A 12,603-nucleotide genomic window follows, 5' to 3' on the forward strand; every position below is an offset into this window, starting at 1 on the left:
TAATGTCAAAGTTGGCCTCTGTGCTTTTTCAGTGTTGGAAAGACTCTTTCTTGCACTGAGGTCTGCTTATTGTAAATATCTTGTACTTGTTTTTACACCTTTTCATGTCAAAGTTGGCCTCTGAGCTTATCAGTGATGGAAAGACTCTTTCTTGCACTGAGGGCTGCTTATTGTAAATATCTTGTACTTGTTTGAAGACCTTTTAATGTCAAAGTTGGCCTCTGTGCTTTTTCAGTGTTGAAAAGACTCTTTCTTGCACTGAGGTCTGCTTATTGTAAATATCTTGTACTTGATTTTACACCTTTTCATGTCAAAGTTGGCCTCTGTGCTTATCAGTGTTGGAAAGACTCTTTCTTGCACTGAGGTCTGCTTATTGTAAATATCTTGTACTTGTTTGAACACCTTTTAATGTCAAAGTTGGCCTCTGTGCTTATCAGTGTTAGAAAGACTCTTTTTTGCACTGAGGTCTGCTTATTGTTAATATATTGTACTTGTTTTTATACCTTTTAATGTCAAAGTTGGCCTCTGTGCTTTTTCCGTGTTGGAAAGGCTCTTTCTTGCACTGAGGTCTGCTTATTGTAAATATCTTGTACTTGTTTGAAGACCTTTTAATGTTAAAGTTGGCCTCTTTGGTTTTTCCGTGTTGGAAAGACTCTTTCTTGCACTGAGGTCTGCTTATTGTAAATATCTTGTACTTGTTTGAACACCTTTTCATGTCAAAGTTGGCCTCTGTGCTTATCAGTGTTGGAAAGACTCTTTCTTGCACTGAGGTCTGCTTGTTAAATAAAAAAGTGTAAAATTAAATTTCAATAAACTAACCATAATGCCAGCTCATATGCTCTTAACGCTGCATCTTTAACTCTTTTACAGGATTTGCAGTCTTCTGATTCCTGATGAGTTCCGTAAGTGACAAGCTTACTGACTGTGTTTACTCTTCTGTGTATTAGGTATTAGGAGTAGGTATGGGTGCAGGGGAAGGCTGTGTCCTGGCTGACTCTATTCATGAAAAATATAATCTGTGTTACAACAAGATTGAAATTGAGACTCAGCATTGTTTCCCAATTTTCCAAACCCATATGAACTGTAGCCTCAGCTTTCTGTGCTTAGCTGACAGGAGGGATAGCAGAACAGATGTGTTATAAAATTTTGAGCAATGTCCTTGTACAATATTTAAGCTGCTTGTAAAGTGAAGAAAGTAGACACTTTAATCAGCCCACTCCTACAACCTGAAATGTGTGAAAGTCTAAATATTTATCAGAGGGGCTCACTAAAGATGATTTCAACAGGACAAAACTGCTTAAACTACTTCAATCTCCCACTGTGACCACTGGTGCAGGGCAGGATGAGGGTTTGTAGGTCAGTTCCTGCTATTGCAGCATCACTGAGTGTCTATCTTAAGATAAACATCATTTATTTTTGAGGTCGGTTTTGATCAAGAACATAAGTATAGCCTGCATGAAACAACCAGAGCAGGAGGTTCAATCAAGAACACATATGACATATGACACATATCTGCTTGACACGAAAGCAGTGCACACTGAACTCAGGTAACATTTGTTATTAGAGGAGGTCAAAAAGTGTGTCAGTGAGAAATATCCATCAAAAGCATGATTTACACTAGCTGCAGCTCACAGTCAGCAACTCATCAGTTTTGTTGTTCAAACCAAACAAGAATTTTTCACATCATGTTGTCCTGCAGGAACTCACCAGATCACCTCTCCAGCACTTTGATCCCAAGACAGGAATACAATATGCAGAGTTAGTTTAATTGATTGGAATTCAGCTGTCATCTTCAGAGTGTTTCATTTGATAAAGTTAAGAACGAGAAATCAAGTGGTCAGAGCTATCATGGTGATATTCAGGGTCAGATTCTGTGCTAGTGCAAAACCTTCTTTTGGCCTGAAAAAGCTACTGTGGGGTTTACAACAGAGGAGCAATTGAAAGCCTGCAGGTCAAATTAGCGTCAGGATGCATTTGCAAAAATGTTTCGTGTGAGTAGAAAGTTCTCTGGGTGATCCAACCGTGCGTTAGTTGATATACAAACATGCAATGAGAACATTTCAGTAATTAGCTGTTAAGTGTCACCCAAACATGAGGAGGCCAGTGAAGGAGCCAGTGACGGTTTAACAAAAAGAATACAGTGTGAGTGCAGGTTTACATGTTTCTCTCTGAGAAAAAGAGACGTCGATGTGTTTCTATTAGTGTGAAATCCTTTTTAGAAATTAGGCACTGTGTGAGGTCATTTAGTAAGAGTCAGTGAATCTTTCACAGTTGTAAAACACATAAAAAGAAACAACATAAGTAACGTATGTTTTTTCCCGAGGGTGGTGGGGTAGGACTTCATGTGTGGGTGACTGAGAATGTCCATTTTATTAGATATGTTGTTGTAACTGTTTCAAAGTCAGTAATGCATGAATCTGCAATGATTTTTCTTCCTTAAAAGAGGACTGTGTACAGTGTCCATTTGTGTCTGTCTCCACGTTGGGTGATTGTGGAGTATGAATATGTGTGCATGAGGGTGGGAATGCCCGTTGGTGGCTGCGTGCGCCTGTTCGACTGTGTCTGTATGTCAGGTCGGTTACACTCCACGTCTCTGGGAACATCTCAGGCCCTCCAAGGTATGGAGGCCTATCTCGATTCACCACACTCCTTGCCGTTAGTTGATGCCCTCAGGCGTCGGTGTGTTGGTGGTTCTGGTGTCCGGGGCTGGGCGCTCAGGTATGTACCGGCTCACTCCCAGTGACTGCTTGGCGAGGTCTGGCACCCGTGGCTCCGTCAGGCCACTTCCGGGGGGTGGGGGGCTCTCAGTCCTCTGGCCTCTGGGCCTGTGGCTCAGGTCACTCTGCCACAGCTGTCTGCCGGCAGAGCCCACAGCCACATCACGGGCCCCCTGTGGCTTCTGCTCCGTGGCTGCTGGGTGACCTCTAATCTGGGGCTCTCCTCAGCGCTTCCCAGGAGGGTGGCATGGCTGCAACTCCGATGGTCCTCCTTGGGCTCTCACATTCTGGGGGCCTCTGGGTGTCTGGGGCCTGGATTTCCTCCATGCCTGCTACATGCACTGGGGGACAGACTATGGCTCCCTGTTAAAAGTAGAATGGGAGGCAGAGTCTTCAGTTTTATCTTTTGTCCTGTCTTCCTCTGCTCATCCCAACAGGTTGTGGCAGATGGCTGTCCCTTCCTCAGCCTGGTGCTACTGGAGGATTCTTTCTTTTAAAATGGAGTTTTTCCTTCCCACTGTTGTCAAAGCGCATGCTCATCAGAAATCATATGATTATTGGGTTTTTTCTGTATTTTTCAAAGATCCACATCAAAAGGAGCAGGTTAAAGTGGTTCTGGCATCTGACAAGGATTCCTCCTGGACGTCTCCCAGGTGAGGTGTACTGGACGAGCTCCCACCAGGAGGAGGCCCTGAATCAGACCCAAGACATGATGGAGTTCCCCTAGATAAGCTGGAGGAGGTGGGTGTGGAAAAGGAGGTCTGGAGTTCTCTGCTTAGGCTGCTGCCCCCACAACCCGGCCACAGATAAGTGAAATAAGTAGATCAAATATAACTTGGTGTTCTAAAGAATATTGTTGTTTCCTTGCAGGACACCAGGAGAGATGAGCCCTCCATCACAGATGGTGTGGTCACCTGCAGGTTCAAGGTCATTGCATCTTCAGCCCACATCTACTGCCACTGTACTTAAGGGAAGTTGGGACAATGTTAAAGACTTTCTTCAGACAATTGCATTTGGATGAGCTAAATTCATGACAGGCACTCAAGCAGTAATGCCTCGACTGACAAACGAACATACCAAGCTTCTGTGTTGTTTGAGCCAGAGACTGCACTTGTGGATGAACAATAAAAACATTTTATATTTATTATATTAGTAATGTAACTTGCAATAAAAAGTTATGGGAAGCTTAAACTTAGTTTCAGAATAATTAAATCTGAGACTTTGTTTCATTGAAAAGTTATTAAAGTTTTAAAGTGTGTGACAAATAAAATAATAAATTATTAAGTAACACCAGCTACAATATTGGAAATATGTGTGTTGTTCAGCAGAACAGTGTCCAGTATGTTGGCTGAAATGCTTTAAATTTGAAAATAAAAGTTGGGCTGATTTTAACGCATTACAAGGAGTGTTTTAATTATTATTTTCTAAATAAGCAGTGTTTATATTACGTGTAATGAAATAAGTTCAAGGATAATAAAAGGTAATGAGATTTAATTGCATTCAACTTATGTGCAGCAAAACTAAAAATAAGTTACGGAAGTGTTCAAATAATATGTGTGCTTTTAAAAATGCTCGTCTATTTAAAGACTACACAATCTGTGTTAATTCTAATTATACCACAATCCCTTGCCTGTTGTGTTAAATATACATAAACAGTATGTGTTATCAGATGAAAGTACAAAACTCTCAAGAACCCCCCTCCTAAATTTCAGGTGGCATTTTAAAAACATGCCATGACATAACACACAGCTGCTATAATCATTCAGTGAGGTCAAATGTCAATTATAGTTATAGGTTCTTGCTATATGTTATAACATAAACACAGCACAGTTGTAAGAATAATAGTTTCTAGGTTCTAAGGCTTTTTGTCAGTTTAATAGTGAGCTTTACGAGACTCATTTTCGTGCCAAAGGCTCGCACAGGCCTAAGTTCCCTTATGACAACTAGAGCTGGAAACAAGACCTCAAGCGATCCTAAGGCTAATTAATTAGCACGGCTAGCATTTAAAAAACATCTGTTAAATGTTGTCATTGCTAGCATATACCTGTATTACAGCATGGTAAGTAGCGAGAACGCAAAGTTTTTGTTACCTTTGAAAAGAAAAATGTGAAGCTATAATATTAGCATGAGCTATGCTAATGTTATTCACTGAAACAAACATCTCAGGTACTGACTTACTGCTTTCTAATATCTGTGTTTATTTCTGGATATACCTACATGGTTATTAGACATCCCACATAAAGGGTGACAAAGGCAGTAACTATAAATGACCATAACTTTACTGTAAATTACACTGATGGGCTCAGTTCATATAGTTATATCACGTGCACACGCATGTTAGCAACCGTAACCATGCAGGCTGTTGGTATATGAATGCTGCGCAAGGTTCCAGCTGTTCCTTTACACTTGCTCTTGGATTTGTCTTGACCTGCTCCAAGCTCAGCTTGTGGAAAGATAACTTTTGGAGAATATTTCTACAGAAAGCGGATTTTACTACAAAGCGACAACAACTACTGCATCTTTGGATCTTTTGTACTTGTGTTTCATCATAACAGCAAAGCTTGAAGATCGTGGACCCCGACTCGTCGACAGCCACCAGGTACATTTCAAAATTTCTTCAATTATTTCAAGAATCACTAGATGACTATAGTAATTTTACAGGTTCCAGTGTGAATATCACGTTTTAATGTGATCAAAATAAGTGTGTTCTAAGACTTTTCCTGGCAAATCGCTTTTATGCTTTAAATTTTCCAGGAGAGGTGTAGAATTTATTACCGACTGGTGTATGAATGTGAAAAAAGGTTTTACTTTGATTTGAAGCCTTCAAATTTGACACTTTTTTCCAATGAAATGGTTAAAATTAGCTTAAAATTCGTAAAATGCCCCCCTCCCCAAATATACATATGTATATGTGTATATCGGTTTCTATGGTAACAGCATCTCCTCACAATGTTAGGACATATAGGAGTAAACACACCAGGTCCCCTGTAGGTCCTGACATCATTTTCTTCTCAAAGGCTTCATTTGAATAAACTATAACTTTTTCCCAGCTACATATGCGATGATAAATAAAATAAAATGAAATAATATAAAAAAGAATATTAAAACATCAATCATAGTCAAAAATAATCATAAAGTCAAACTGTTACAAAAATGTGTTTTATTTTTAAAATTGTGTGTGGAGTTCTACTGCCTTTTTTGCATTAGCAATATTTAGGACATGGAATTGGTACATGGGGAGATTAAATGTTTCGTTATATTTTACATCGTTAATGAAAGAATTAAAAAAAATATGAGAATGAGCTGCTAAATTATTTATGGATTTTCTGCAGTATGCTATTCATGTCCAGTTCTTTACAAATCAGTACCTATTATCCATGACCTAGTCCAACGTAGTGTTTGCATAAAGGTTTAAAAAGAACAAATAAACAAAATGAATGTATACAAAATACAATACTGTTACCTTAAAAGTGTAGTGTGCACAGAGTGAGCTGCCTTGGCAGAGATTTGGATGCTTCACTTAATGATTGTGGACATAGTTGAAATCTTGTTTTCTTCTCACATGAACAAGTAAAGTGTCATTCAGTCTGATATGAATGTAGCCTGTAGCTTTAGCACTGGGTGCTTACTACATTCCTACTGTTATTTTAAACTTTGTTTCCTTACAGGCTGTCTTGACTACATTGTTGAACGTCCCAAGAACGAGACCTTTCTGAAGTCATCAGGATCCTTGATGACAGTCTCCTGAGCGCCATCTCTTCTGATGAAGCGTGGGACACTGATACCGTGCGTGTCAGTAAAGGTGAGTACATCGCCCTCTCATCCTCCCCCTCTTCTCATGAAGAACTGGATGCTGATGCGTGTCAGTGAAGTGGAAGGTGAGTACCCCCTCCCCACCTTGCTTTCTTGCACTGAGGTCTGCTTATTGTAAATATCTTGTACTTGTTTTTACACCTTTTAATGTCAAAGTTGGCCTCTGTGCTTTTTCAGTGTTGGAAAGACTCTTTCTTGCACTGAGGTCTGCTTATTGTAAATATCTTGTACTTGTTTGAACACCTTTTCATGTCAAAGTTGGCCTCTGTGCTTTTTCAGTGTTGGAAAGACTCTTTCTTGCACTGAGGTCTGCTTATTGTAAATATCTTGTACTTGTTTGAACACCTTTTCATGTCAAAGTTGGCCTTTGTGCTTTTTCAGTGTTGGAAAGACTCTTTCTTGCACTGAGGTCTGCTTATTGTAAATATATTGTACTTGTTTGAAGACCTTTTAATGTCAAAGTTGGCCTCTGTGCTTTTTCAGTGTTGGAAAGACTCTTTCTTGCACTGAGGTCTGCTTATTGTAAATATCTTGTACTTGTTTTTACACCTTTTCATGTCAAAGTTGGCCTCTGTGCTTATCAGTGTTAGAAAGACTCTTTCTTGAACCGAGGTCTGCTTATTGCAAATATCTTGTACTTGTTTTTACACCTTTGAATTTCAAAGTTGGCCTTTGTGCTTTTTCATTGGTGGAAAGACTCTTTCTTGCACTGAGGTCTGCTTATTGTAAATATATTGTGTTAACTTGTTATTTTCTGTTTTATCGCGAGAGTACTGTTGCCCGCGAAGGGTTGTTGTTGTTGTCCGTATGAAAAATGGCGGAATGAATAAAGCGCTGTGAATGAGAGTACGACGTCGTGTCTTTTGAGTTAACATTGGTAGCAGAGGATGGTTTCCAATTACAAAGTACCACCAAAGCTTGATGAAGCCAGGCCATACGAATGCTGGAAGAATGAAGTCAACATCTGGAGACGAGTTACGGAGCTGGATAAAAAGAAACAGGCACTCGCGGTGGTGCTGGGCCTTGAGGGAAGAGCCAGAGAAACGGCCATGGAGATACCCGCAGAAGATTTGGACAAAGATTACGGTATGGAAATACTGCTTGCAAAACTTGACGCGGTGTTTCAGAGAGAAGAGAAAGACCGCGCTTATGAAGCCTACTCGTGTTTTGACTCCATTGCAAAGAACCACAGCGTGTCCATGGCAGACTACATTATAGACTTTGAACAGCGTTATAACCGGATGAAAAAGTGGAGGAGTGTAACATTACTTTGTACACTAAAGCCTCAATGACAGACGCTGAAATTTTCCTGACTGAGGCACTGGGGTCAACCATTATTGATACTGCATGTACACGTACAGTTTGTGGTCAGAAGTGGCTAGATAGTTACATGCGTGACCTCAGCCAAGGCCAAGTAAACAAGCTGTTGCAATCAGAAACCCCCAGCTCCAGACCATTTCGCTTTGGGGATGGTATTGTAGTGTATTCCAGCAGAAAAGTGAAACTTCCAGCCAAAATTGGACAAACAAAATGTGACATTGAAAGTGAAGTAGTTCCTGTTGACATTCCACTACTACTGAGCAAAACGTCTCTCAAGAAAGCAGGGACTGTTCTAGACATGGAGAATGACAGTGTTGTCATGTTCAAGCAGCCTGTTCCTCTAGAGCTCACTAGTTCGGGACACTATTGCGTGGACATTAGAGATGAAAATACTACAGAAAGTTGCAATGAAAATGAAGTTCTCATGGTAACTGCTGAAATGTCTACAAAAGAGAAACAGAAAGTCCTTGTGAAACTTCATAAGCAGTTTGGTCATGCATCTGCAGAGAGGTTATTGAGGCTCATCCAAAGCTCTGGCAATACAGATAAACAATGTGCAGTTATTCTACAAGAGATAGTTCATGACTGTGACATTTGTCAGAAATATTGCAAAACCAAGCCGAGACCTGCTGTTGGTCTACCCCTGGCTTCTGAGTATAATGAGACAGTAGCGATGGATCTACATGAGCTGGAGCCCAATGTGTGGTACCTTCACATCATCGACCACTTCACATGCTTCAGTGCCGGCAGCATCGTAAAGACAAAGAAAGCTGCAGAGATCATCAACTCCTTCATTCACACCTGGATAAGCATTCACGGTGCCCCCAGACGGCTCTACACAGACAACGGCGGAGAGTTCAACAACACAGACATTCGGGACATGGCTGAAAACTTCAACATTGAGGTAAAAACAACGGCGGGGTATAGTCCCTGGAGCAACGGACTACTGGAGAGACATAACATGACACTTACAGAAATCCTCCTGAAGGTAAAAAAGGAACATGGATGTGACTGGCACACTGCGCTAGACTGGGCCCTTATGGCCAAAAACAGTATGCTTAATGTACATGGTTATAGTCCACATCAACTTGTGTTTGGCCAAAACCCCAACCTTCCTTCTGTGTTGATGGATAAGCCACCTGCCTTAGAGGGCACAACTGTAAGTGCAAGAGTAGCTTCCAGGAAAGCATTTACTGAGGCAGAGTGTTCAGAAAGGATCAGGAGAGCACTACGCAAACAACTTAGGCCTACAGATGACAAATATGAGGCAGGAGATAAAGTATACTACAAACGAGTCGACTGTACAGAGTGGAAGGGTCCAGGTGTAGTTATTGGGCAGGATGGAACTGTTGTATTTGTAAGACATGGGGGGACTCTTGTAAGAGTACACCAGTCAAGATTGACTAAAGTGGATTCACAGACTGGAGATAAACAAATACCACACAGTACTACTGATGATGACAACAAAGACGCAGTTGAAAATGATGACACTGACACACCCGATGGTGAACAGAGTATTAGTGAGGAAGAAGACATCACTATTGACAGAGAAACCAACACTACAGAAAACATGTCTGTCACACAAACTGCAAATGAGCCCTCTACACCCACTGATCACGTCTCTGCAAATGTAAAATTAAGATCAGGACAGCTGATTGCTTTTACCAACAGAGACAACGGTGTTCAACACACAGCCAGAGTGCTAGGCAGAGCGGGAAAAGCAAAAGGGCAATACAAAAACTGGTACAATGTGCAATATCTTGAGCATGATGGTAGTGAAGGTGAAAACAGAGATGCAGATGTACTCATAACAAAAGATATTTCCTTTGATTCTGATAAGCAGCAGGAGATTGAGAGCTGGCAAAGTAATGGTGTGTTTGATGAAGTGAAAGACCTGGGTCAAAAATGTCTGTCTACTAGATGGGTCTGTACACTCAAAGAAACTACTAATGGTGTTGTCCCAAAGGCTCGACTTGTGGCACGGGGGTTTGAAGAGGTAAATACTAAAGAACTACAGAAAGACTCTCCAACATGTGCGTCTGAGTCCCTCAGACTGGTGCTAGCTGTGATATGTCAAAACAAGTGGAGAGTAAATTCAATGGACATTAAATCTGCCTTCTTGCAGGGAATGGAACTGTCAAGAGGCATCTATCTTCGTCCCCCACCTGAAGCTGGCAAGGACAATGTTCTATGGAAACTGAAAAAGTGTGTTTATGGACTTGCAGATGGTTCACTTTATTGGTACAATAAGGTCAAAGACATTATGCTCAAAACTGGTGGTAAAATATCACAGGTTGATCCTGCAGTGTTCTATTGGCAGAATGAACAATCTGAGGTTACAGGAGTGCTTGCATGTCACGTTGATGATTTCCTTTGGGCTGGTTCAAGTCACTTTGCAACTCATATCATTCCTGTACTGAAATCTACCTTCCTTGTGGGCCGTGAAGAACATGACAGCTTTTCTTATGTTGGTATGGACATTTGTACAGTTAATGATGTAATAGAGGTGCATCAACAACTTTACATTGACAACCTACAACCGGTTCAGTTACAAGCAGCACGGGCTGTACAGAGGGAGGCTTCCTTAAGTGAAACAGAACGTGAGCAACTCAGGTCAAAAATAGGACAGATTTTGTGGGTTGCCAAACAAACAAGGCCTGATGTTATGTTTGACACATGTAGCCTTGGATCTAATATCAAAGATGCAACTGTACAGTCTATTCATGAAGTGAACAAAGTAATCCGTAAACTTAAGGCAGAGAAAGTGACTCTTAAGTTTCAGCACTTGGGTAACAGTGAGGATCTGGCATTGGTTGTTTTCAGTGATGCTTCATTTGGCAACCTTCCTGATGGCGGTACTCAAGGAGGGGCATTAATCGTCCTTATGGGTAAAGGAGGAAAGTTTTGTCCTCTCTTCTGGCAGTCTAAAAAAATCAGGCGCGTGGTCAGAAGTACACTGGCAGGAGAAACTCTTGCCATGTCAGATGGAATAGACAGTGCAGTCTTCCTGGCAACACTTTTTTCTGAGCTTACAACTGGTAACACTGGTCTAAACGCTCTTCCTTTGATCTGTGTGACTGATAATCATTCCTTGTTTGATGCACTCAAGTCTACTAAGCAGGTTACAGAGAAGAGACTGGGGCTAGAAATGAGCAGCATTAAAGAGCTCATACAAGGCAAGAAAATCAGACAGGTTTGTTGGTCAGATTCAAAATCTCAACTTGCTGATTGTCTGACAAAAAAGGGAGTTTCACCTTTAACCCTTCTAAAGGCGCTAGATGAAGGACTCTGGATACTGTAATCCTTTGTTTACAAAGTTGTCTTTGCATTCAAATGTACCATTGTTTATTGTGTGCAATGATAGTATGCTTTAAGTAAAGCAAAGCACTTTTGAAAAAAATTTTTTTGTTTATATAAATATATACATATATGTATACAAATGTTTACAGGGGTGTGTTTATACTTTTATTTTATTTTATTTTAAGAAAGAGGGAGATTGTTAACTTGTTATTTTCTATTTTATCGCGAGAGTACTGTAGCCCGCGAAGGGTTGTTGTTGTTGTCCGTATGAAAAATGGCGGAACAAATAAAGCGCTGTGACTGAGAGTACGACGTCGTGTATTTTGAGTTAACACTTGTACTTGTTTTTACACCTTTTAATGTCAAAGTTGGTCTCTGTGATTTTTCAGTGTTGGAAAGACTCTTTCTTGCACTGAGGTCTGCTTATTGTAAATATCTTGTACTTGTTTGAACACCTTTTAATGTCAAAGTTGGCCTCTGTGCTTATCAGTGTTGGAAAGACTCTTTCTTGCACTGAGGTCTGCTTATTGTAAATATCTTGTACTTGTTTGAACACCTTTTCATGTCAAAGTTGGCCTCTGTGCTTTTTCAGTGTTGGAAAGACTCTTTCTTGCACTGAGGTCTGCTTATTGTAAATATCTTGTACTTGTTTGAACACCTTTTAATGTCAAAGTTGGCCTCTGTGCTTATCAGTGTTGGAAAGACTCTTTCTTGCACTGAGGTCTGCTTATTGTAAATATCTTGTACTTGTTTGAACACCTTTTAATGTCAAAGTTGGCCTCTGTGCTTATCAGTGTTGGAAAGACTCTTTCTTGCACTGAGGTCTGCTTATTGTAAATATCTTGTACTTGTTTGAACACCTTTTCATGTCAAAGTTGGCCTCTGTGCTTATCAGTGTTGGAAAGACTCTTTCTTGCACTGAGGTCTGCTTATTGTAAATATCTTGTACTTGTTTGAACACCTTTTCATGTCAAAGTTGGCCTCTGCGCTTGTCAGTGTTGGAAAGACTCTTTCTTGCACTGAGGTCTGCTTATTGTTAATATCTTGTACTTGTTTTTACACCTTTTAATGTCAAAGTTGGCCTCTGTGCTTATCAGTGTTGGAAAGACTCTTTCTTGCACTGAGGTCTGCTTATTGTTAATATCTTGTACTTGTTTTTACACCTTTTAATGTCAAAGTTGGCCTCTGTGCTTTTTCAGTGTTGGAAAGACTCTTTCTTGCACTGAGGGCTGCTTATTGTAAATATCTTGTACTTGTTTTTACACCTTTTAATGTCAAAGTTGGCCTCTGTGCTTTTTCAGTGTTGGAAAGACTCTTTCTTGCACTGAGGTCTGCTTATTGTAAATATCTTGTACTTGTTTGAACACCTTTTAATGTCAAAGTTGGCCTCTGTGCTTTTTCAGTGTTGGAAAGACTCTTTCTTGCACTGAGGTCTGCTTATTGTAAATATCTT

General features: G+C 40.4%; 1 long non-coding RNA gene across 1 annotated transcript; it reads left to right on the top strand.

Annotated features, from left to right (window-relative positions):
- Nucleotides 1-756: 756 nt before the first annotated feature.
- On the top strand, nucleotides 757-4,096 carry LOC143412959 (uncharacterized). Its single transcript, XR_013093494.1, has 3 exons — nucleotides 757-902; nucleotides 3,301-3,458; nucleotides 3,588-4,096. It is a non-coding gene; the product is annotated as an uncharacterized LOC143412959 (long non-coding RNA).
- Nucleotides 4,097-12,603: the final 8,507 nt, after the last annotated feature.

Source organism: Maylandia zebra, linkage group LG16, assembly GCF_041146795.1.
Source record: "Maylandia zebra isolate NMK-2024a linkage group LG16, Mzebra_GT3a, whole genome shotgun sequence".
Classification (NCBI taxonomy): domain Eukaryota; kingdom Metazoa; phylum Chordata; class Actinopteri; order Cichliformes; family Cichlidae; genus Maylandia; species Maylandia zebra.